We start from the raw sequence: 22,515 nt of genomic DNA, 5'->3' as shown, positions 1-22,515 counted from the left end.
TGGAACTCTCTTCTTATCCAATGGCTTCATTTTTATCATTAGTACTATAATTCTACTGGTCTTCAAATTACTAAATCTTGGGGTTAATTTTCTTACTTTTTTCCATCCTTCGTAAAAGTCTACCAACCTTCTTCATTTTCTCAGCCATTCTTCTCACATCACACTGAAAATTCTTCATTGCCTTCAAACTTGTCCTTTAGCTTCCAATAATTTTGTTTCCTATATCTTATTGCTGATCTTGCACTTTCCTAATGGAATGATATCCCCAAAAGCTTTTCACATAATATCAATTCCTTTTATAGGGAATTTATTTTGGGGCTCTGTCATTCTTCAGAGTAAACACACACGCACTCACACACACACGCACACACACACACACACACACACACACACAAAACAACTGATTTCCCATGTAATACTTAAGGCACTCTATAGTGCCACATTAATTTTTATTAACTCTCTCATAGCAAGTCCTCTATTTGAGTCAAGCCACCTTCAGTATTGTGCCAATTCTCATTTCTTTGTTAGTCACCTTATTAGAAATTCTCCCATGTCTATTTCAAGATGTATTCCATAATTTATTCAACAAACAGTAAAGACTCACCCTGATTTCTGCTACTCCATGGCCATCTTTACCTGTGTTCAATTCCTTTAGCATTTGTAAACAGAGTTGGGTAACTTTATACATTTATTCAACCTATAGCTTTGGAATTAAATTCCAACTGTTTTTTTGTTTTGTTTTGTTTTGTTTTGTTTTGTTTGTTATTTGTTGGGTTTTTTGTTTGTTTGATTTTGGTGCCACACAGGTCTTGAATGTACTGATCGACTCTAATTTTCTTAAGGACTATAACTGCTTTTCCTATGTCTGTAAGGAATTTATTTCTTCAGAATTTACCAAAATCTAGGTTACAAAAGGTATTAATAAATTCAGTATACTTATTGTTGCTAAGAAACTTCCACTTACATTTTGATTCTATAAAGACCAGTTCCCCTTAATTTGGCATTCCTATTTTATATTTCCTCTGCTTTTTTGTTTGATTTTCTTTTTAATTAATTGCTGGCTCATAATTAAAACACAGGAAAAAGAAGGGAAAGGCTATAAAACTCAACTCCAAATCTAATTTGTACTTATTGGTATTGCTAATGAAAATATTCTGAGAACCATAGTGCCTTGTAAAAATAGGAGGTCAGTAATATTTGTGGAATTATACTGAAACAAAATTAGTTTTAATAGTTCCTTGAAATTGTCCAATGCCAGATAGATTTTTCATGCAAACTGTTAATGATTTGTATATTTTGTGGATTTTTTTCCTCAATGTTTTCCTTATATCATTTGTGTCTTCTTTATATAGCAAGCATATGACTACAGATTCTTCCCTCAGTGGAAATTGCTATTTCTACGTCAAGACTGAGAAAGTTCTGTTGAATAAACATCTGGTTAGTTGTCACTTACTGGAGTGGGAGGAGAGACATAGTTACTATTCTCTCCATTTCAACCATACCTGCTGGTTTTCACCTCCATTCTGTCTTCTCCTTAGTATATCTGCTTCCTTCCCAGGTAATTTAGACAAAGAATATCTAGCCATTGTTTCCTAGCACACCTCTAATAACCTTGAGCTGGTATCACTAGGGAAAAGAAATGGTACAAATTTATAAATCCTAATTATAGTAATTTGTTTTTGAGATATTTTTCAGGAATAGCATGAAAATAAATAAATAAATGTACAGATAGGATTATATATACATATATTTATATATAAATGTATATTATGTTAATATATAATATCAACATATTTTTATATATCTACCAATATAGATATATATAAAAGCCAAACTACATTAGTTCATATCCTGGTTTTGTCTTTTGTGCAATTTAACTCAATATATTCATTTATAAAATATGTATAATAAGAGGACTCAACATACAGTATTTATAGACCACTAGATAATATGATCCATGTAAGAACTTTAGGGCAGTGATGGGCACATGTAAGTATGGTTAGTGTTGTGTGTGAAATTGTTTTCTTATTAATTTGACACATGGTAAACCAAAGGTTGATATCATTTTCCTAGCTTTCTAATTCATTTATGGGATTTCTTTCTACATTATGAAGTTGAGAAATTTTTAAATGAGTAATTGTAGTTACCCTTCATTCAAGAAAGCAGAACAGAGCTGGAGCATTCGCTAGGTAAATACATCTTTCAAATCTACTCTTCTATTTCTTTGCTATACTATCTCTAAGACTTCCTCCCAACTGTACATGCTCTCAGCCTCATATGAGTATGCAACTGAAGTGATGCACACAGAGCACGAATTTATACACAGATGTTCCAGCTGTGTTGATGGTAGCAACCATATGTTGCCTATTCCACATGGGATGTTCAGGCTCACTTTGCTTTGCACAGTGGGAGTAATTGGGTTCAGTGGGAAGCATGACTTACTGAGATGCTGCACCTTTTCAGGTGAGAATGCAAATGAGCTGTAGATAAAAAGAAATCAGTGTATCTGATGGAAGAAGAGTTAGAGGAAGACTAAACACTGATTATAGTCAGATTGTGTGTCAAGAGACAATTAGAAATAAATAAGCAAAGGCCAAAGGAAAGGGTCACCCAGGACAGACTAAAGAAAACACTTAAAATGCTTAAAATTAAACCTAGCATCTTTGGAATGTATTATGAAATAGTGGCCACTGATTTACTTGAAAATCAGATAATGGCTCAGAAGACCATTCAGAGATTGGTTATTCAGTGATTTGGCAGCAAGTAGTTTTCTATCATTGGTCTAAATACAGAAATTTACAAAAGTCAAAAATTAAGGAAGTATATGCAGGAGAGAAGATTTTCACAAGTGCATTATTAAGGCAGAGCAATAAATAGATAGATAACCACTTATATCCAGTGACTCCCTTGAAAACAGCTGATTATTAACAAGGGGAATCCTTAGCAGGACCAACAGTGCCTTGAGTATGCAACACCTTGCCCATTACTTAATCAGAGATATCTCTAGAAATAGGATTTCTGAATGTAAAGTTAGTACATTAATTGTGAAATTTATTTGGTATGTGCTTCTAAAAGGAGTAACCAGATTTATAATGTAGATAGAAAACGATTTAATTCCCTGAAGCTATGGCTATTCACCACACCTGTGCATTATTCCTGGCTGAACATTTCTTTTTTTTTTTTTTTAAATTTTTTTTTTCCAACGTTTTTTATTTATTTATTTTTGGGACAGAGAGAGACAGACAGAGCATGAACGGGGGAGGTGCAGAGAGAGGGAGACACAGAATCGGAAACAGGCTCCAGGCTCCGAGCCATCAGCCCAGAGCCCGACGCGGGGCTCGAACTCACGGAGTGCGAGATCGTGACCTGGCTGAAGTCGGACGCTTAACCGACTGCGCCACCCAGGCGCCCCCTGGCTGAACATTTCTTAAAGCTATCTATAATGCAGTGCATAACACCACTGAATCTGAACAAAGCTGCTGGGTTATTTTTTTTCCCCTAAAGAGAGTTTTTTAAAGTTTCCTTCATATTTTATTTGACTGATAGGAAGCAAATGCAATAGTTTTCAAAAGTCCATACATGATTGTTGGAAGTCCATGATATGCAAGTGTGAATATGAAAAAGTGAATTTACTTTGCTTTAGTTTAAAATAACAATGGCATCGCGCATTAACTTGAATATATTACCATACACCTTAACTGTCATTAGCAATGGATGTACCAAGAATGCTATAGCAAAAGCCCACTGCCTATTTTTGTACCACTTGAAAGCTGAGAACAGTTTCTACACTTTTTAATGATTCGGAAAAGATGAAAAAAAATATAATTATGTCGTGGCAGGTGGAAGTTATATAAAATTCATATTTGTGCCCACAAATAAAGTTTTGTTTGAACACAGACACACTCATTCATCTATGTATTATCTATGGCTGCTTTCCCACTATAATAATAGAGTTGCAAAAATCTTACAGCTCATTCAGAAAAAGTCTACCAACTCCTATTATAAGGTAAAATGAACAGCACATTACTCTTTCCTTAGCAGGCTCAGTGGTCTAAGAATTGACTCTGGTAGAAACTAAGGGTATGAGGATTATAAAGAGAGCAGCTAGGTGACTCCATTGATATGAAAAGTGCAGGCTTAAAGTGTGAGGGTTTCATGGCACTCAACACTTAGGGTCTTCTCTTCCTACCTAAGTTTATGTTGGAATAGTCAGAAACTTCTATGACTCACTTTGAGAGCTCTAAGGCTTCTTTTGATTTTATTTTTTCTCAGTTTTAACTTCATGAAAATTAAGAGTTAAAAGGTAAATCCATGTATTTTCTAACAGAATATTTGTATTTATTTAAGGATAGGAAAATAAGAGTGTGTCAACCCCTCTGATGAGCAGAGGTCATCCATCACACTCCTGTTACAGCGATAGTCCATTAGTGCCAGGGTAAAGATTCAGGGCAAGACTACATCATCTGCTAGGTGCCTTCAGTCACTTACCCTTGACCTGTGAAAAAGTTGCTTTGAAGAAAAGGTGGAAGTTCATGGAGAAAGGGTGTATTCATGTGCCACAGCTGCCCAATTAGTGGGGCATGGTGCTGAGCTTAAGGAACAATTATAAGAAATAGACGGACTTCCCTACCCCTAAGTTCCTTCTAAAAAAAGGAATGATGGAGTAACTGATCACAAAAGTCATGAGAAAGTGAAGTGTCAAAAGATCATAACATGTTTATAGTAGCAACTTTAAGAGAACTCACAGAATGGGAGATGTAATCTTTTGGATATGGAATTAGTTTAAGGCTGGGTTCATAAGCTGTATTTTGTTGTTATTCTTTTGGTTTGAATGTTTTTAATCCCTAAACATGAGTTGTTTCCCACTTTTCTATTTTGTTCATTCACAAAGATCTGAACTGAGAGAGGAGCAAATTTATTGCACAGTATGCATTCTTGAGCAGTGATGTGCTGATAACAAGCTTATTAGTAAGTACATCTAGAGGCAGTCATTGTGGCCTGACATGTATGTATCCTCCTGCAATTTGTTCAATGGTATGTGCTCACACAGAATACTTTCTAAATATCTAAGAGCCTCTTACAAAATGACAATAGCATCTGACCTATCAAGCATTCACTAACTGCTCAGGCACTTGAGTTCTTTTGGTGCTACTGAAAAAAACACTTCTTCTTCTTCTTTTTTTTTTCTTTTTTTTAATTCTACCTACTGGTCAGTTACAAGTATTGAAAGGCTTTGTCAGAATTTAGAATCTTTCTTTAACATTTCTTGATATGTAGTAGAGGATAAATGATTGTGCTCTCATCTAGCCAGCATTTTACTTGATTTTGTCATATTGACAGCAAAGGACTTACTCTGAAGCAAACATAAAATGAACACTGTCTTGTTAAATACATCTAAAGTTTAAAAGGAGAGCTCACAACAACTCTTTTGAATGGGAACTGTCTATTGTTATACTAACTGTATTGTTGTATTTTCCTCTACCAAAAGGTTAGTGAGGCATGATATATTATTAGGCAATATAAATAAAAAGGGAGAAAACATTAAAAGGTGTTTGCTTATATATTAAAATCCCTCTGTGATAACATCTAGCCTACAAATTTAGTAAGTACTTGTTCATCATCTACTTTATAGCTAATACTTCAGCCCATGAAGGATAAGATCACTTCCTACAACAGAAATAAAAGTAAACATTCAACATGATGATCATAGCTAACAATGTTGTATGGTATATCTGAAAATTGCAAAGAGAGTAGATCCTAAAAGTTCTCATTACAAGGAAAACCAAAATTGTAACTATATAGAGTGATGGATGTTAACTAAACTTATTGTGGTTTCACTATATACATATGTCACATCATTATGCTATACATCTGAAACTTACACATTTATTTACACTTTATGTCAATTATACCTCAATATAATTGTTGTATGTTAATTATGTCTCAATAAAACTAGATAAATGATACTCATCATATGAAAATCTGTAAAGGAAATTTCTTATTTAGGGACTGGGAAATTTTATTGAAAAGCATATATTCTTTTATTTTATTTTTAACATGCTATTTGATACATTTATGTAATATGTATGCAAGGCTCTCAAGAATAATAATATAGTGAACTCCCAGGAGCCTGCTACCAAACCCAATAAGAAACCCACCAAGTGGTATTTTTTTTACCTGTATATTCTCCCTCATCCCTGCTGACCTCTGCTAAAGGAGATAATAGTATAACAAGTTCTGTATTTATCATTTTTATGATTCCTATGCCTTTATTATATTTATATGCATGCCAAATAAAATAGTATTATTTTGTTTCTGAACTTTATTAAAATATATCTTACTATAGGTAGTGTTCTGGCAATTGCTTTGCTCACGCAATGGCAGGTTAGCATTTATCTGTATGGTTCTGAGTATCTGTGGCTTATTCAGAGCTTATTATTTCTCACATTTCATTGTCTGAACCACCACTTATTTGTCCACTTTTTGTCAATGTTTATTTTTATTGTTTCCAGATGTTTGTTTTCACAAAAATTGTTACTGTGACCATTGTTTTACATATCTTCTGGACCAAATGTGGAAACATTTCTTTAAAACACATAATTAGTTAATTTAGGGATATGTGAATATTAAGATAATGGTAACTATTTTCCTAAAGTGTGTGCATCAATATACATTCTCACCAGAGTGTATTCAAGGTTCTTTAATTGACATCTTCTTCATATTTGGTATTATCAGGTTCCTAGATGGCTGACAATCTAGGAAATACAAAATGTTCTCCATTGTGGTTTAAATTTGCATTTCCCAAATTAATAATTATATTGAGAAACTTTCCATATATTTATTTAATGAGCATGTCTTCTCTTCCATGTAGCACCTATTCCTGTGATTTTTTTTCTCCATTTTTATACTTCATCATGTTCTTGCAAACCTTTCCTATCACATTGCCTTAAAGAATGTGCCCTTCCAGGATCCATTTCTATTACAGCAAGAAGATCTTTCAGAGTACCATGCCCGAAGCCAGTAGAAATAGTTTTAACTATGCATAAAAGAATAAAATCAGCATGTAAGTTCAGAATTAGAGACATTTATCAACTTTGACAATCCAAATTTAAATATAATAAAAGTCAAACCCCAAGGGAGAATAAAAATGATTACAACTGCGGGGACAATTGGGGCTCTCATGAGCAAATACTTAAGATGGGCGTTTATCATTACAGAGAGTAGAAATACCAAAACCAGAAGATCAAACTGAATCAAAACCAAGAGGGAATCCCAAATCTTAGAAATCCAAAAGAGATTCCAAAAAATTACAAATGGGTGACCACAAAAATAAAAAATCAGCCTATGGTAGCTGTTGACAAGGACCACTGCAAAGACACAAGTCCAAGTGTGAACCAATCACAGAGTAAGTGGGAGGGTGCAGGAGCAACTACCTAGAAATCCATGTTCTTGTCAGAGACGTGCTCTTATGCTACTGCCAAAATAAAGAGAATAAATTAGACAGCTGAAGTCAAAGGGCCCGAGATGATGGGCATCATATTGTGATCTGCATAAGTTTTCATGAATTATTCAGAGCCAAGGCTGGAGTCAAATCAATTTATTATTAGTCCAGCATTCTTTGTTTGGTGTACAAGAAAGACAAAAATGTAGATTTGGAGAAAGGTATGCCAGTTCCCAGGGGTTCACATAATGCTTAAGTCTAGAGACAAGCTGGGGAGGTGAGTGAAGGTTTAAGAATGCTTATAGGATATACAGATGGCAATGATGCTTAGGGTAAGAATTTGGGGAATTGAGGGCAGGGATTTGAATGCCTGAGGAGAGAACACTGTGAAAAAGGAAGACGGTAGCAAAGTGGCAGTTGCTGTCTCAACTAAGAAATATAACACAAATCCAACTCTGGCCCCACAGATAATAGTAAACAAAAATCAGAGTGCTACTCAAACCGAACAATCTATAATTTTTAATCCCATCAATCAAAATGAGAAGAAATCCCCAAGGCCTCTATCTATGATAATCTATACTTGCCCTAGGAAATACCTTAGCAAACAAGCTTGAGGTATTCCTTTTCTATCTAGTGGATGTGAAACAGTAAGTTAACATCTGTATAATTTAGCAGGCACAGTGAATCGAAATCTGACAATGTCATGCTGTGGCTGTTGCTCTCAATCTTTCATTCTAGATATTAATATAGTTTATTAATTTTAAATTCCATGGTAGCCAAAAGCTCATTATTTATATAGTTTTCTATTATATGTAACTTCAAATCCATAAAATTACACAAACAGAATCATAATACTCTATTCTTAGTTGTAGGTATTACTAAGGAAACAACAAATGCATTTGGTCTCTTTTGAATTCCATGGTGCAAGTCATTAAGTGGCATTAAGCCAGTAAATCTGAAGAGGAGGTGGACTTGATTCATGTTTTAACATATAATCATTAATGTATTTGTCAATAAATTTTAAAAGGGCCTATCTAATATTTCTGTTCTTTTTCTCAGTCCATTCACAAAAGAACATGGAAGATGAGATAAGATATATTAATTTTAAAATTAATTTCAAAAATAAAACAGCAAGAATAAATGAGAAATTTATGTAAAAATGGTGCTTATTACTGGAAGCCTAACATTATATTTGTTACATATTTCCAGTACAATAAAAGGGTTATTCAAGAGATCTTTTTCTTTAAGGTTTTCTTCATAATCTTACACCAGGTGATCATCCAAGACATCCCCCCCAACACTGCATCATAACTGACAGCAGAACATGAAATGCTCTAGAAATGTATGTATAGAATAGTCTTCTGTTGAGCCAAAATATCATTTTAATTTTGCTTGGAGGGTCTGGTTTATTTTCTTGCATGTTTTTTTGTAACTCTACTTATTCACTTTCTTACTACTTTGAATTAACAAGACATAAATTCAGCACAGCCCTATAAATCTCTTTATGAGAGCAAAGGCACTTATTCCTTCATTTTTACTATCCAGTTTCCTGTGGCAATATCTAATAAACTTGCATTACTTAGGATATTTTCTACCTCCACTTCTGCTTTGTACATTCAGAACCAGTTTCTTTGTCACCCCTCTCCCACTCCAACTTTTTTTGGAACAAACAAAAAATCAACCAAAATAATGACATTTATCAACAAGAATGATTATCTTCTTGGGAACAAACACAACTGCATTTACCAATAAAAGATTAGAACGTGTACTTGTATTTTAATGTCTATAAACATTTCAAGTTTTCCATTAGAATAACTTTTAACTAATTAATTACATGCTTACACAATGCACTTACACATTTTCAATCACTTAGAAAGTTATGTTTCAAATGTAGTCAATTATTATAATCAAATCACCAGACCATCGAGAATATAAATAATTCACTTATACCAAAGACTACTTTTGATCTCTAAAGTATCTTAAATGAGACCACAATTATATTTGAGAAAGGACATCCTTTCATACAAAAAGTACGTACACCTCACTGTTTCCCTCATTTTAAACTGTGCATGTACACTTGCATAAATTGTATCTAGAGAACCAGATATTCAGTCTCCCACTAATTAACAATACCCATATATATATATATATACTAAAAATACCAGTCTCAAAGAAAGCTTTACCAAATGTACCATCATCAAATATAAGGGAATGGCCTTTTAAACTTCTCAAAATTACTGATAATTTAAATATCAGGGATTATGTTATATAATAAAATAAAGTATAAATCAAAAAGCTGTAATCTGAATGGCTGTAGAATGAAAATACAAATCCCAAAAGTAAGGTTAGCAGGTTACCCTCTGGGTAAGACTGATAACATTAATTACAGAGTAATTTGATTAATGCTGAATTTGCAGTGTTCTTACTTTGCATAAACTCTGTACTTTGTTAGAGATTGTGCAAAGTTGAGTTTCAAAGAGTAACCTTCTCTTTAAGATCATATTCTCAATAATTTTTACTTGGTTTTATTAACTCTTTATTTGCCTTAATAATAGGTCAGTGCTACTGCAGAAAGCAGAGATATTTATAATTTCAAGTCAACTTTGTTAAAATATTTTCAGAGGAATAGTTCAATAACTTCTGTAGGATTAAAACTGAAGAGTTTATTTTTGAAGCCACATTTAAAAAACATTATATATATATATATATATATATATATATATATATATATAGTGAAGAAAGTGATGCAATTTATATTAGTCAAATAAAGAAAGAATTACTATAAGGTGCTGTCTTTCCCATATAAAGATCATAGGACTGGAGGAGGTGTGATAGATTTGAAATGAGACTACTATTCTAGGGAATAGACCTCACTAAGGTATACATGGACCCCATAGGGAGGATCCACAAGGCAGTTATTCTAACATTACTCTAAACACTGAGTCAGATTTGTACCAGATAAGCCTATCACTCTAAATTGGAGTCTACATGTTATGGCAAAGACCTCCCATGATCTAAGTAACATTTGAAGATTTAATAAGGCAACTTTGTCATCTCGACAGACTTAAGAGTTACTGAATCTAATTGATATTAAAGCTGACAATTTTGTCACAGATTCATTTTTTCATACTGAATTATTTTTAATAATTTAAATTTCTTTAGAAGTACAGTGTTATTCCAATATTAAGCATGGAGTTAGTAGTACTTTATTATCTACCATATGAGGTAGTTTAATAGTATATAAAACTGCATCATACCCAATTAGTAGTCAATTTCAAGTTTCCTGAAAATTTTACAGACATATTATCAACTTTGGTCATATAACTCACGATTGAAAATACATATTGCATCCTTAAATTAATGATTATCTTTTCTTCATCGATCAAATTAATCAAAACAAAACAAATACCTTACCATTTCTACCTAGTTATGAAATTAAAAAAAAAAAAAAGGTTCCTTTGTGAAGGCACTTCTTTATCCAATTATCCATTGTACATCACTCTCTGGCCCTCCCCTCACAAAGTCTCTAGCCATTACATGATGCATTTGTTTACATTTTAAATCACTGCCAATACCCTTCAAACCTGCTCTCCATCTTTACTCCTCTAGATAGCAACCCAAAATAAAAGTCCAGAAGTCAACCCAGATTCCTTCCTCTTTGCACCCCTCACATCCAGTTGTTCAGTAACTCTAGCTATTTCCTCATACTAATATCCCTCATGTAGCTTTTTTCACCTCTCCCACTAAGTACGTCTTACTTCCAGACTTCATTTTTTCTTATTCTTGTTTGATTTTCTCTTAATTCTTTCTGCATACTCTTGACTTAATGATATTTCTAAAATAGATCTTTTTTCTTCAGTAACATTACATAGCTCCTTCAAGGATTCCTTGTAGTCTTAGGATAAAACCCATGTTTTAGCATCGCATACAATGACTGTGCCTACTCCTCAGCCTCCCTGTCACTCCTCTATTTTGTACACATCTCCATTGTTTTCTCATGCTGTGTTTTGCTTTCCACTGCCACAAATGTCCATCTCATCTTTACTGATGAGCTTCTAATTAATTCTGCTAGAGATAAGCTTTGCCAAACTTTCCCAAACTCCTTCCCTGGTCCTCAGTCATAATAGGTGTACTTCTAACATGACATTGATCACAGTCTATTATAACAGTCTGTGATACATCCCCACTGCCATAGCTGACTGAGCATCCTGAAGGCTAGTATTGTGACTTTAACATCTATCCTAATGACAACTATAATTTTCAACAGTGAATAATTAATATTTGTTTAATGAATCATTAAATAAATGAACCCTATTCATTTGTCAATAATTATACTATGAGTCCAGCAGTTATCTCATTCAGTTCCAGAATTCTTTGGCAGATCTCTCAGACTAGCTTCATTCATCAAAGCACAGAGAATATTGTGGTATAACTACATTCCAATTGTATATTGAACATATGAGATAAAATCACTTTATAATAATTTGGAAAAGTGGTTCACATATGTATATAAGGATTTTGTTATTTACTATTTAGATACACTTGGGGAGAACCAGATTGAATTCATTTTGTCAAAGGGACCTTTACATTAATAGGATTACTGCTTGAAAACATTTTACAAGTAGTTCTGAGGATCAGTGAGAAATGTCCTCTATATTATTTAAACTTTTAACTGCATATTTTGATGTCAGGTTTCTAAGCATACCCAAACATCAAGAGATAAGAGCACACATCATGTTGCTTGAGTTAAGGCAAATAAAATAAACAATAACAAAAAGTAGACAGAAATAAGAAAGCTAGGGAAAACCATCTACCACCATGAGCCCCAAACCAATGAAATGGTATATTTAAAGTATGGAAAAAATACTTTAAAAAAGTCATTGTGTTTTTAATATGAAAGCATATTTTGACAATGGAAGTTTAATTCCATTTCTCCTCAAGCTAATTTAACTTTAGGCTATTATATGTGAAAACATGGAAAAATGTGGTTAGAATTCTGGTTCTATCACATATTAGCTGTATTAACCTCTTTATGCTACTTCTTTCTCATTTGTAAAACATGAAAAATAATAATACATAAAAAAACTGTGAAAACTAAGTGATGAAATGCATGTGAACAACAGCACAGTGTCTAGCATACAGAAAGCATTTAATATATATTAACTATTTGTTTACTTATAAACATAATTTAAACCTGAGAAATATTTGCATCCATGACTTAAGATTTTTAAAAATTAAAAAAAGAAAATATTTATTTTTAATTGACATGTATTACTTTGAGAACATATTGAAATGAAATAGGTCTACTTTCTCAATGGTTTGAAAGAATTCACTTTTATTGCATTATTCTCTTTCCAACACTTTGGCATTATGTAGCCTTAACCCTGTATCACTTCCTAAAATCTCAGAAGGCTTATTGTTACTAAATTTTTCAAAGTAAAATTTTAAGTGTTTTCTGTTGGGTTTTTTCAACCACATATTTATTAGGACATATTTAATGAGGAAATTAACTATGAATCTCAATATAAATAATCAACATTTCTTAGGGAAAATGTATTTGTTTTCTTTTCAAAGCTATATCATGTGTTTACACTGACCAGTTGTTATAGTTAAGTATAGTTAAATTAGTTAAGTTATAAGTATAAATAAGTACATGCAAATATATATATATGTCACAGAGAATTTTTTTAACTATTTTCTTATATTGAAGTCATAGTAATGAAAGATAAAAGAATAAAAATATTCTACATACATTAAGGTCAGGCAGTAAATCTTTAAATTCAAATTTAGCTATTCCCAAAGAGAAATTGTTGAAGTATTGCTTTTTTAAAACCCATCCCTAGGTGTTAGAATTAAATAGACTCACATTAATTTTTAAATGTACAACTATTGTATTGAAGCATTCCATTTCAAGTCCTGACAATTATTTCCCTGTTGATTCTAAATCAGGAAATAGATGCCAGTAAGTTGAACTATTATTATGCGTACAGCTGCAGCTGCACCATCTCAGAAATAGCTGTGAAAAAGAAAAAAAGAAAAAAAGAAAGAAAAAGAAAAAGAAAAAATGAAAAACACTGTAGAATGGTTTGAAAAGGTATGGAAGTCATCTTAGATTTCTAAGAAATCTCAGTCAAACCATTTGCACCTGGGTTCCCATGAGGTACATTTTCTTTTAGATGACAATAACATAGTTGGGAAATTTCTTTATCATGGGTATACAGAAGCATGTTACAGCTTTTTGTTTTTTTTTGTTGCTATTTCTATCTTTTGTTGTCTTTGGAGATAGGGAAAAAAAAAGTCACTCATGCCTTTTATTTGTTTTCTTGTTTGTTTCTGGCTCTAAGTTTAAAATGCATGTGTGTGTATATTTTATAAAAATCATTGTTGTTGTAGAATCTATACCTTAATGGGTAGTAGATAAAACATGAAGGCTTAAGCATGTTAGATATAAGGAAAGAAATTACCAAGACAGAGACATAGGTCATTCCTGACCTCATTCTCCCTCAAGAGCTGAACTAACATCTGTTCAAGAACAAACACCACTGAGACAATCCTAGAATATGGGGGTGAGGCTGAAGCATCACCTGCACTTCAGAGACCAAGACAGACTACATTAGAAGAGCAAGAGCAGCAACTACACATTGATTGCATTGTCCCTCCCCCAGGACAGCACAGCACCATGCAAAGAGGTCTTCCCTGAGCCTCTGCTCCTCCAATTGGAAAAGAAAACTCAGATTACTTTGTGGGAGACACTATTCTAAATTCCTACCATTGGGACTGCAAAATAATCTGAGGTTCCCAGCCACTGGGAATGTAATTGTGATGGAGAGTGGGGAGGGGCTTGCTAAACCACCACTTGAATCTTAACAGACAGAATTCATATCTGTAGTGTCCAAATAGTATTCCCAACCAGCATCTTTGCTTATCTGCAAAACCAAATTGCGAGACTCTAACCAAGTTACTTGGCAGGGTGTGGATCTGCTTGATTCAGATCCTCAAGCAAAAAATTTTGGTGGCTTTAGAGCCCGGTTTGCTCACCCAGGAAAGAAGCTGAATCACATCAGCTGTGGAGGGTGCCTTCCAGCCTCATATGAGCAGAAGGGCTGGTGATAACTTCTGGAAGATATGCAGGCCAGTAGTACTCAAGCTGAGAGGCCGGCAGAGTTGACTGCCTCCAAAGCAAAGCTAATGCCAGATTTGAAGGCTTCCTTTGCTATGCACAGGCAGGGAGTTAATATATAAGGAAGGATGAGGGTAGCTTCCAGCCTTTCCCAATCAGAAAGCCTGTTTGGGAAATCACAAGTAACCTAGAGCAGCTGCTCCCCTTCCCACCTAGGCAAAGGGGCAGAAACATAGCCCCATATGCTGTAGAAAATGTCTTCCAGTCCCATCTGACTAGAAGAAGAACTGGCAAAAATGCTTGAAAACTGAGTGGTATTTGAGCTGACAGAAGGGCAGTATTTGAGCTGACAGAAGGGCAGACAGAGCTGACAGTCTGCACAGCAAAGATAGTGGTCCCGTTCAGCCATGGACCTTAGAGTGTAGGCTGGCCTGAGTTAAGACAACAAAGAGTTTTACTGGTTTTAGAGCTGCTTCTCCCACTGCACCTGGGCAGGGGCTCTAATTCATAGCACATTCGTTATTGGATACAGTCTTCAGGTTATCCAGTCAGGGAAGCTAACTAGAATATATGGGAACTGCATAGCACATTCAACAGCCTTATGTACAGTGGCATTTGAACAGAGAACACAGTCCCATCTGTAGAGCAAAGCTGGTGGTCTCACCCAACCAGGGAATTCAGTGCATACACAGGCTTAATTTGGGCCCCAAGCAATAAGTTATATAGGTACTGGGCCCTGGCCTGCTGCCTTGTCAGAGCTGGAAAGCTAATTTATAGGCCCATCTACTAGTGAATATTGTGCCCAGTCTCAACTATCTAGTAATCCTGACTAGAGAATTCAGGCATCTGTGGGGCCCATCCTACAGTTTCATTTGATTGGGCAGCCCTATACAACTGTTCATAGGTAGTGGCACCCCACCACTGTCATCAGAGCACAAATAGTTCCCTCATCCAAAAAAATAGACCTTAATAGCAGGTACCACTTTTCTAAGGACATTACCAGGAGATAGACCCAGAAACCCAAACTGAGCTGACAGGTGAAGAAATGTCTCCACCAAAACAAATGCATAAAGTCTGGAAGAGGAGTCCTATTACTCAAATGTGCAGATACCCTCATAAGAATCAAAGATCATGAAAAGGCAGGTAAATATGACACCCCCAATGGAAATCAATAAAAATCCAATAACTGATCCTAAAGAAATGGAGATCTATGAATGCTCAAATAACACAGAATAATCTTCTTAAGGAAGTTTAGTGAATGGCAAGAAAATACTGACAAACAACTAAACAAAAATAGAACAATACATAAACAAATCAAGATGTCTGACAAAGAAATAGCAACCATGAACCTGCCCCCCAAAAAGACACAGGAATCTTAGAGTTGAAAAATATAGTAACTTAACTGAAGAAGTAAAGAGTTTCAAAAGTACACTCAACCATACAGAAGAAACAATCAGAAATCTGGAGGAAAAAACATTGGAAATTATCCAGAGAAACAAGGCCAAGAGAGAATGGGGCGACATATTCAAAATATTGAAACAAAATAAATTCTAAGCAAGAATTCTATACCCAGCAAAGGTGTTCTTCAGAAACAAATGAGGGATAAAGACTTTCTGAAGACACAAAAGCTGAAGGAGTTAATTAGATCAGACCTGTCTTACAAGAAACTCTACAGAGGATTATTTGAGTGGAAGTAAAATAATACTAATTAACATCAATGAAAATACAAAAAAGGTAGCATAAATCTCACTGCTAATTGTAAATGTACAGTCATAGATTATGCAATATGGAATAATGGCTGCATAAATAACTCTATTTTAAAGGGTTTTTTTAATATAGCAAAATAACCATAAATAAAATTACCTGTTTTGAGTGTGTGTGTGTGTGTGTGTGTATAAAACAAACATGTAAAATGTAACAACAATAATTTAAAATGGGATGGGGGGAGAAGTAAAAGCGTAAAGCATACACATCTATTGAGGTTAAATTGTTATCAGTTTAAAATAGGATATTGTAATTTTAAGATATTTTATGTAATACTCATAACTACAAGGGAAAACTTGTAACTAATTACACACCAAAACACCATAATTAAATCATAGCATACTGACACCAAAAGACATCAGCATCTGTACCTGCATGTGTATACACACACACACACACGCACACACACACACACACAAACACACACACACCTGCATGCACGACAGCAGGATAAGAAACACTGAATGATGGATCTACAAATGAGCAGAATACAATCAGCAAAATGGCAATAATAAGCCCTTACCTATCAATAATAACTTTCGACATAAACATTAAATTGTCTAATCAAAGGACCTAGAACAGCTAAATGAATAAAAAACAAGACCCAACAATATGCTGTTTAGAAACACACATTAGCCTTAAAGGTACACATACACTGCGAATAAAATGCAAAAAGACATTTCAAGCAAACGGTAACCCAACAACAACAACAACAAAAGGCAGAGGCTGCTATACTTATATCAGACAATATAGACTTTAAACTAAAAATGTTAAAAAGAGACAAAGAAGGTCCTTATATAATTATAAGGTTAATACATCAAAAAGATATAGCAACTTACTTATGCACCCAACATTGGAACACCTAAATATACAAAGCAAAACCTAACAGAATTAAAAGGAGAAATAAACAGTATACAATAATAGTTGGAGATTTTAATACTCCTCTTTCAATAATGGATAGATCATCCAGAGAGAGAATCAATTTTAAAAACAGAGAATCTTAACAATGCTGCAGAACAAATGAACCTAATACATAATACAACATTCTATCCAACAATAGCAGAATATATATCCTCCTCAAGCACACATGGAACATTTTCTAGGACAGACCACATGTTAAGCACCAAAATAAGTCTTAGCAAATTCAAGAAGATTAAAATCATACCAGGTATCTTCTCTATCCACAAATTCATATAATCAATTAAAAGAGGAAAACTGGAAAATTCATAAACACATGGAAACCAAACAATATTCTCTTGAACAACCTATGGGTCAAGAAAGAAATTAAAGGGAAAATAAAAAAGTTTCCTAAGTCAAACAAAAATGGAAATACAACATACCAGAGTGTGGGATGAAGAGAAAGCAGATCTAAGAGGAAGGTTCACAGTAATAAACATCTACATTAAGAAGGAACAGAGATCCCAAATAAACAATCTAACTATCCCTTAAGGAACTAGAAAAAGAAAAAAAAAAGTCAAACCCAAAGTAAGCAAAGAAAAAAAATAAAGTTTAGAGTAAAAATAAATAAAATAGAGAACAGAAAAACAGAACAAAACAATAGGAAAGATGAACTAAACTAGAATTGGTTCTTTGAAAAGATAAACAGTGCAAACCCTTAGCTAGACTAACTAAAGAAAAAAGAGAAAGGACCCAAATCAACAAAATTATAAAAAAAAGGAGACATTATAACTGATAACACAGAAATTCCAAGGGTCTTAAGAGGCTACTATGAAAACTTTCCCCAAGAAAATGGACATGGATGGAACTGAAGGGTATTATGCTAAGTGAAATTAGTCAATCAGAGAAAGACAAAAATCATATGACTTCACTCATATCAGGACTTTATGAGACAAAACAGATGAACATAAGGGAAGGGAAACAAAAATAATATAAAAACAGGGAAGGGGACAAAACAGAAGAGACGCATAAATATGGAGAACAAACTGAGGGTTACTGGAGGGGTTGTGGGAGGGGGGATGGGCTAAATGGGTAAGGGGAACTAAGGAATCTACTCCTGAAATCATTGTTGCACTATATGCTAACTAATTTGGATGTAAATTTTTAAAAATAAAATATAAAATTTAAAAAAATAGAATAAATTTTTAAAAAGTCTTCGAAACATGTAACATCAAAACTGAACTAGAAAGAAATAGAAAATCTAGACAAATTACTAGGAGGATTGAATCAGTAATCAAAAACCTCCCAATGAAAAAAAGGCTAGACACTTTCATTGATGAAACTTTATCAAATATTTAAAGAATTACCAATCCTTCTCAAACTCTTCCAAAATCAAAGAAGAGGAACACTCCCAAACTCATTTTACAAGGCCAGTATTATCTTGATACCAAAACCAGAAAAGGACACTACTAGTAAAGAAAACTATAGACCAATATCCCTGATGAAATTAGATGCAAAAATTCTCATATTAGTAGCGGTACTTGAGTGGCTCAGTTGGGGTTATGTGTCTGACTCTTGATCTCAGCTCGGGTCATGATCTCATGGTTCATGAATATAAGCCCCACATTAGGCTCTGTGCTCACAGTGCCGCCCTGCTTGGGATTCTCTCTCCCTCTCTCTCTCTGCTCCTCCCCCACTCATTCTCTCCTCTTTCAAAATAAATAAAACACATTAAAAATTTTTTTTATCATATTAGCAAACCAAATTCAGCAGCATATTAAAAGGAGTATTCATTAAGATCAAGTAGAATTTACCCCAGGGATGCAAGGATAATTCAACAGACATAAGTCAATCAATGTGGTATATATCACATGAATATAATGAAAAACAAAATCATATGATCATCTTACAAGCACAGAAAACTCATTCAATAAAATTCAACATCCATTCATGTAAAAACTCTTAACAAATTAGGGACTAAATGTATATATCTCAACATAATAAAGGCCATATATGACAAGCCCACAGCTAACAACATACTGAATGATAAAACAAACAAAAAAACCCCCAAAACCTAAAAGCTTTCCTCTAAGATCAGGAACAAAACAAGGCTCCCCATTCTCACACTCCTCTTCAACATATTACTGAAAGTCCTAGCTAACACAATTAGGCAAAATAAAGGGGAAAAAAGGATCAGAATTAGAAAGGAAGAAGTAAAATGGTCTCTATTTGCAGGTGACATGATTTTATATATATAGAAAGTCCTAAGGAATCAAAAATCTGTTAGATCTAATCAATGAAATCAGTGAAGTTTCAAGATACAAAATCAATACACCAAAATCAGTAGCTTTTTATATACTAACAATAAAATTTATGAAAAATAAAGAAACTGATCCCATATATAATAGCATCTAGAACAATAAAATACCTAGGAATAAATTTAACTGAAGAGGTAAAAATCTCTACACTGAAAATTGCAAGACATTGATAAAAGAAGGAAAAGAAAACACAAATAATGAAAAGGTATCCTCTGTTCACAAATTGAAAGAATTAATACTGTTAAGGTGTCAATACTACCAAAAGTCATCTATAGAATTAGTTCAATTTCTATCAAGATTCTAATGGCAGGGGCTCAGGTCATGATCTCAGGGTTCGTGAGACTGAGTTCCATGTGGGCTCTGCACTGACAGTACAGAGCCTACTTGGCCTATCTCTCTGTCTCTGTTTCTCTCGCTCACTCTCTGCTCCTCCCCTGCTCATACTTTCTCTCTCTCTCAAAATAAATCAATAATTTAAGGAAAAGATTCCAAGGGCATTTTTTTACAGTAGAAAAAAACACTCTTAAAATTTATATAGAACCATAAAAGACTCCAAATAACCAAAGAAATCTAAGAAGAAGAACAAACAAGGAGGTATATATTTTTGTATACTATAAAACTATATGTCAGTATGGTACTGACATAACGGAAAAATAGACAAACAAAATTAATAGCCCAGAAATAAACTCAAGCATATACAGCCAACTAATATTTGACAAGGTATCCAAGAACATTTAATAAATGATGCTGGAAAAATCATTGATTATACAACAATGAAATTGCATACACATCTTACACTACTCTCAAAAAATTAACTTGAAACTGAAGAAAGACTTAAATATAAAACTTGATATCACGAAACTTCTAAAAGAAAACAGGAGCAAAGTTCCTTGACATGGGTCTTAATAATGATTTTTTTTTGATCTGACACTAAAAGTACAAGCAGCAAAATAAATAAGTGGGACCACACCAAACTAAAACACTTCTGCACAGCAAAAGAAACCATCAACAAAGTGAAAGACATCTACAGAATGGGAAAGTATTTGCAAACCATGTATCTGATAAGGAGTTATTATTCAAAACATATAAAGAACTCATTCAATTCAATAGCAAAAAAGACAAATGACCCAATTAAAAATGGGTAAAGGACTTAAATAGACATTTCTCCAAAGAAGATATACAAAAGGCCATCAGGTACATGAAAAGATGCTCAACATCACTAGTCATTAGGGAAATGCAAATTATAACCACAATGAGATATTACTGCATGCCTATTAAAATGGCCATCATCAAAAAGACAAAGGATAACAAATGCTGGCACTGATATGAACAAAAGGAAACCCTTGTGCACTGTTGGTGGGATTGTAAATTGGTAGAGCCAGAAGAGAAAACAAAATGGAAAATCTTCAAAAAATTAAAAATAGAATTATAATATGATCTAGCAATTCCACTTCTGGAAGTATATCCAAAGGCAATGAAAACACTAACTCAAAAAAAATATCTGTGCTTCCATGTTCAGAGCAGTATTATTTACAATAGCCAAGACATAGAATATTTTCCAGCCATAAAAAACAAACAAAAAAATGAGGAAACCCTACCATTTGCAACAATATGAATGAACCTTGAAGGCATTGTACTAAGTGATATAAATCAGAGAGAGAAAGACAAGATAAATACTTCATGATCTCAAATCTAAAACAAACTCACAGAAAAAGATACCAAGTTCATACTTGTAGTTGCCAGAGACATGGGGTAGGGAGAGGGGTAATTAGAGGAAGACAGTCAAAAGGCATAAACTTCCAATTATAAGATAAATAAGTATTAGGGATGTAATATACCACATGATGACTATAGCTAACACTGCTGTATGATACACAGGAAAGTTGCTAGAGTAAATCCTGAGTTATCACAAGGAAACTTTTTTTGTTTTCCATCTTGCTTGTTTCCTTCTTTCCTTTCTTTCCTTTCCCTCCTTTCCTTTCCTTCCTTCCCTTCCTTTCCTTCCCTTCCTCCTTTTCTTTCTTTTCTTTCTTTCTTTTTCTCTTTCTTTCTTTCCATTACTTTTCTTTTCCTTTCCTTTTCTTTTCTCTCTTCTTTTCTTTCAATTGTATCTATATGAGAAGATGGATGCTAACTGAACCTACTGTGCTAATCATTTCACAATATATAAATCACACCATCATATTCTATGTCTTATACAGTGATGCATGTTCATTTTCTCAATAAAACTGGAAAAGAGAGGGGCGCCTGGGTGGCGCAGTCGGTTAAGCGTCCGACTTCAGCCAGGTCACGATCTCGCGGTCTGTGAGTTCGAGCCCCGCGTCAGGCTCTGGGCTGATGGCTCGGAGCCTGGAGCCTGTTTCCGATTCTGTGTCTCCCTCTCTCTGCCCCTCCCCCGTTCATGCTCTGTCTCTCTCTGTCCCAAAAATAAATAAAAAAACGTTGAAAAAAAATTTAAAAAAAAAACTGGAAAAGAGAATCAGCCTATAAAAATGCTTTTATAAATAAACAAGAGCAAATCTATTTTAGTGAACAGATTTAAATTGATGTTTCCAGATTTATAAGATTTAATACCTAATTCTTTTCATTATTTGTTTTAGATGAATAGGGCTGAGAAAATTTGAATTCATATGGATAAAAATGTAATAGGTGGCCTTGCACAATTTGACATATCAGACACATACAGTCAGAATGTAGAAAATGGTGTTTGTAGACAGTTATAAGCACTTCGTGAATTCACAAAAAGACAAAACTCATAGTGTCTTTAAGGAGTTCTCAATATCTTCACAACATGGAAACCATAAAATAATAAAAATGATGCTAAAAGGAGATAACATACTTGTTTTCTAAATATTGCAATCTATTTAATTCTGGCTAATCCAACTCTTCAAGGGAAAGTAGTGGCAACTGGAGGTTCTGAAATCGTTTATGAATATAAAAATAGACTTATGAGATCTTAATATCTTAACTATAGT

Source organism: Neofelis nebulosa, chromosome 6 (genome assembly GCF_028018385.1).
Source record: "Neofelis nebulosa isolate mNeoNeb1 chromosome 6, mNeoNeb1.pri, whole genome shotgun sequence".
NCBI lineage: Eukaryota > Metazoa > Chordata > Mammalia > Carnivora > Felidae > Neofelis > Neofelis nebulosa.
This window is presented reverse-complemented; position numbering follows the sequence as displayed.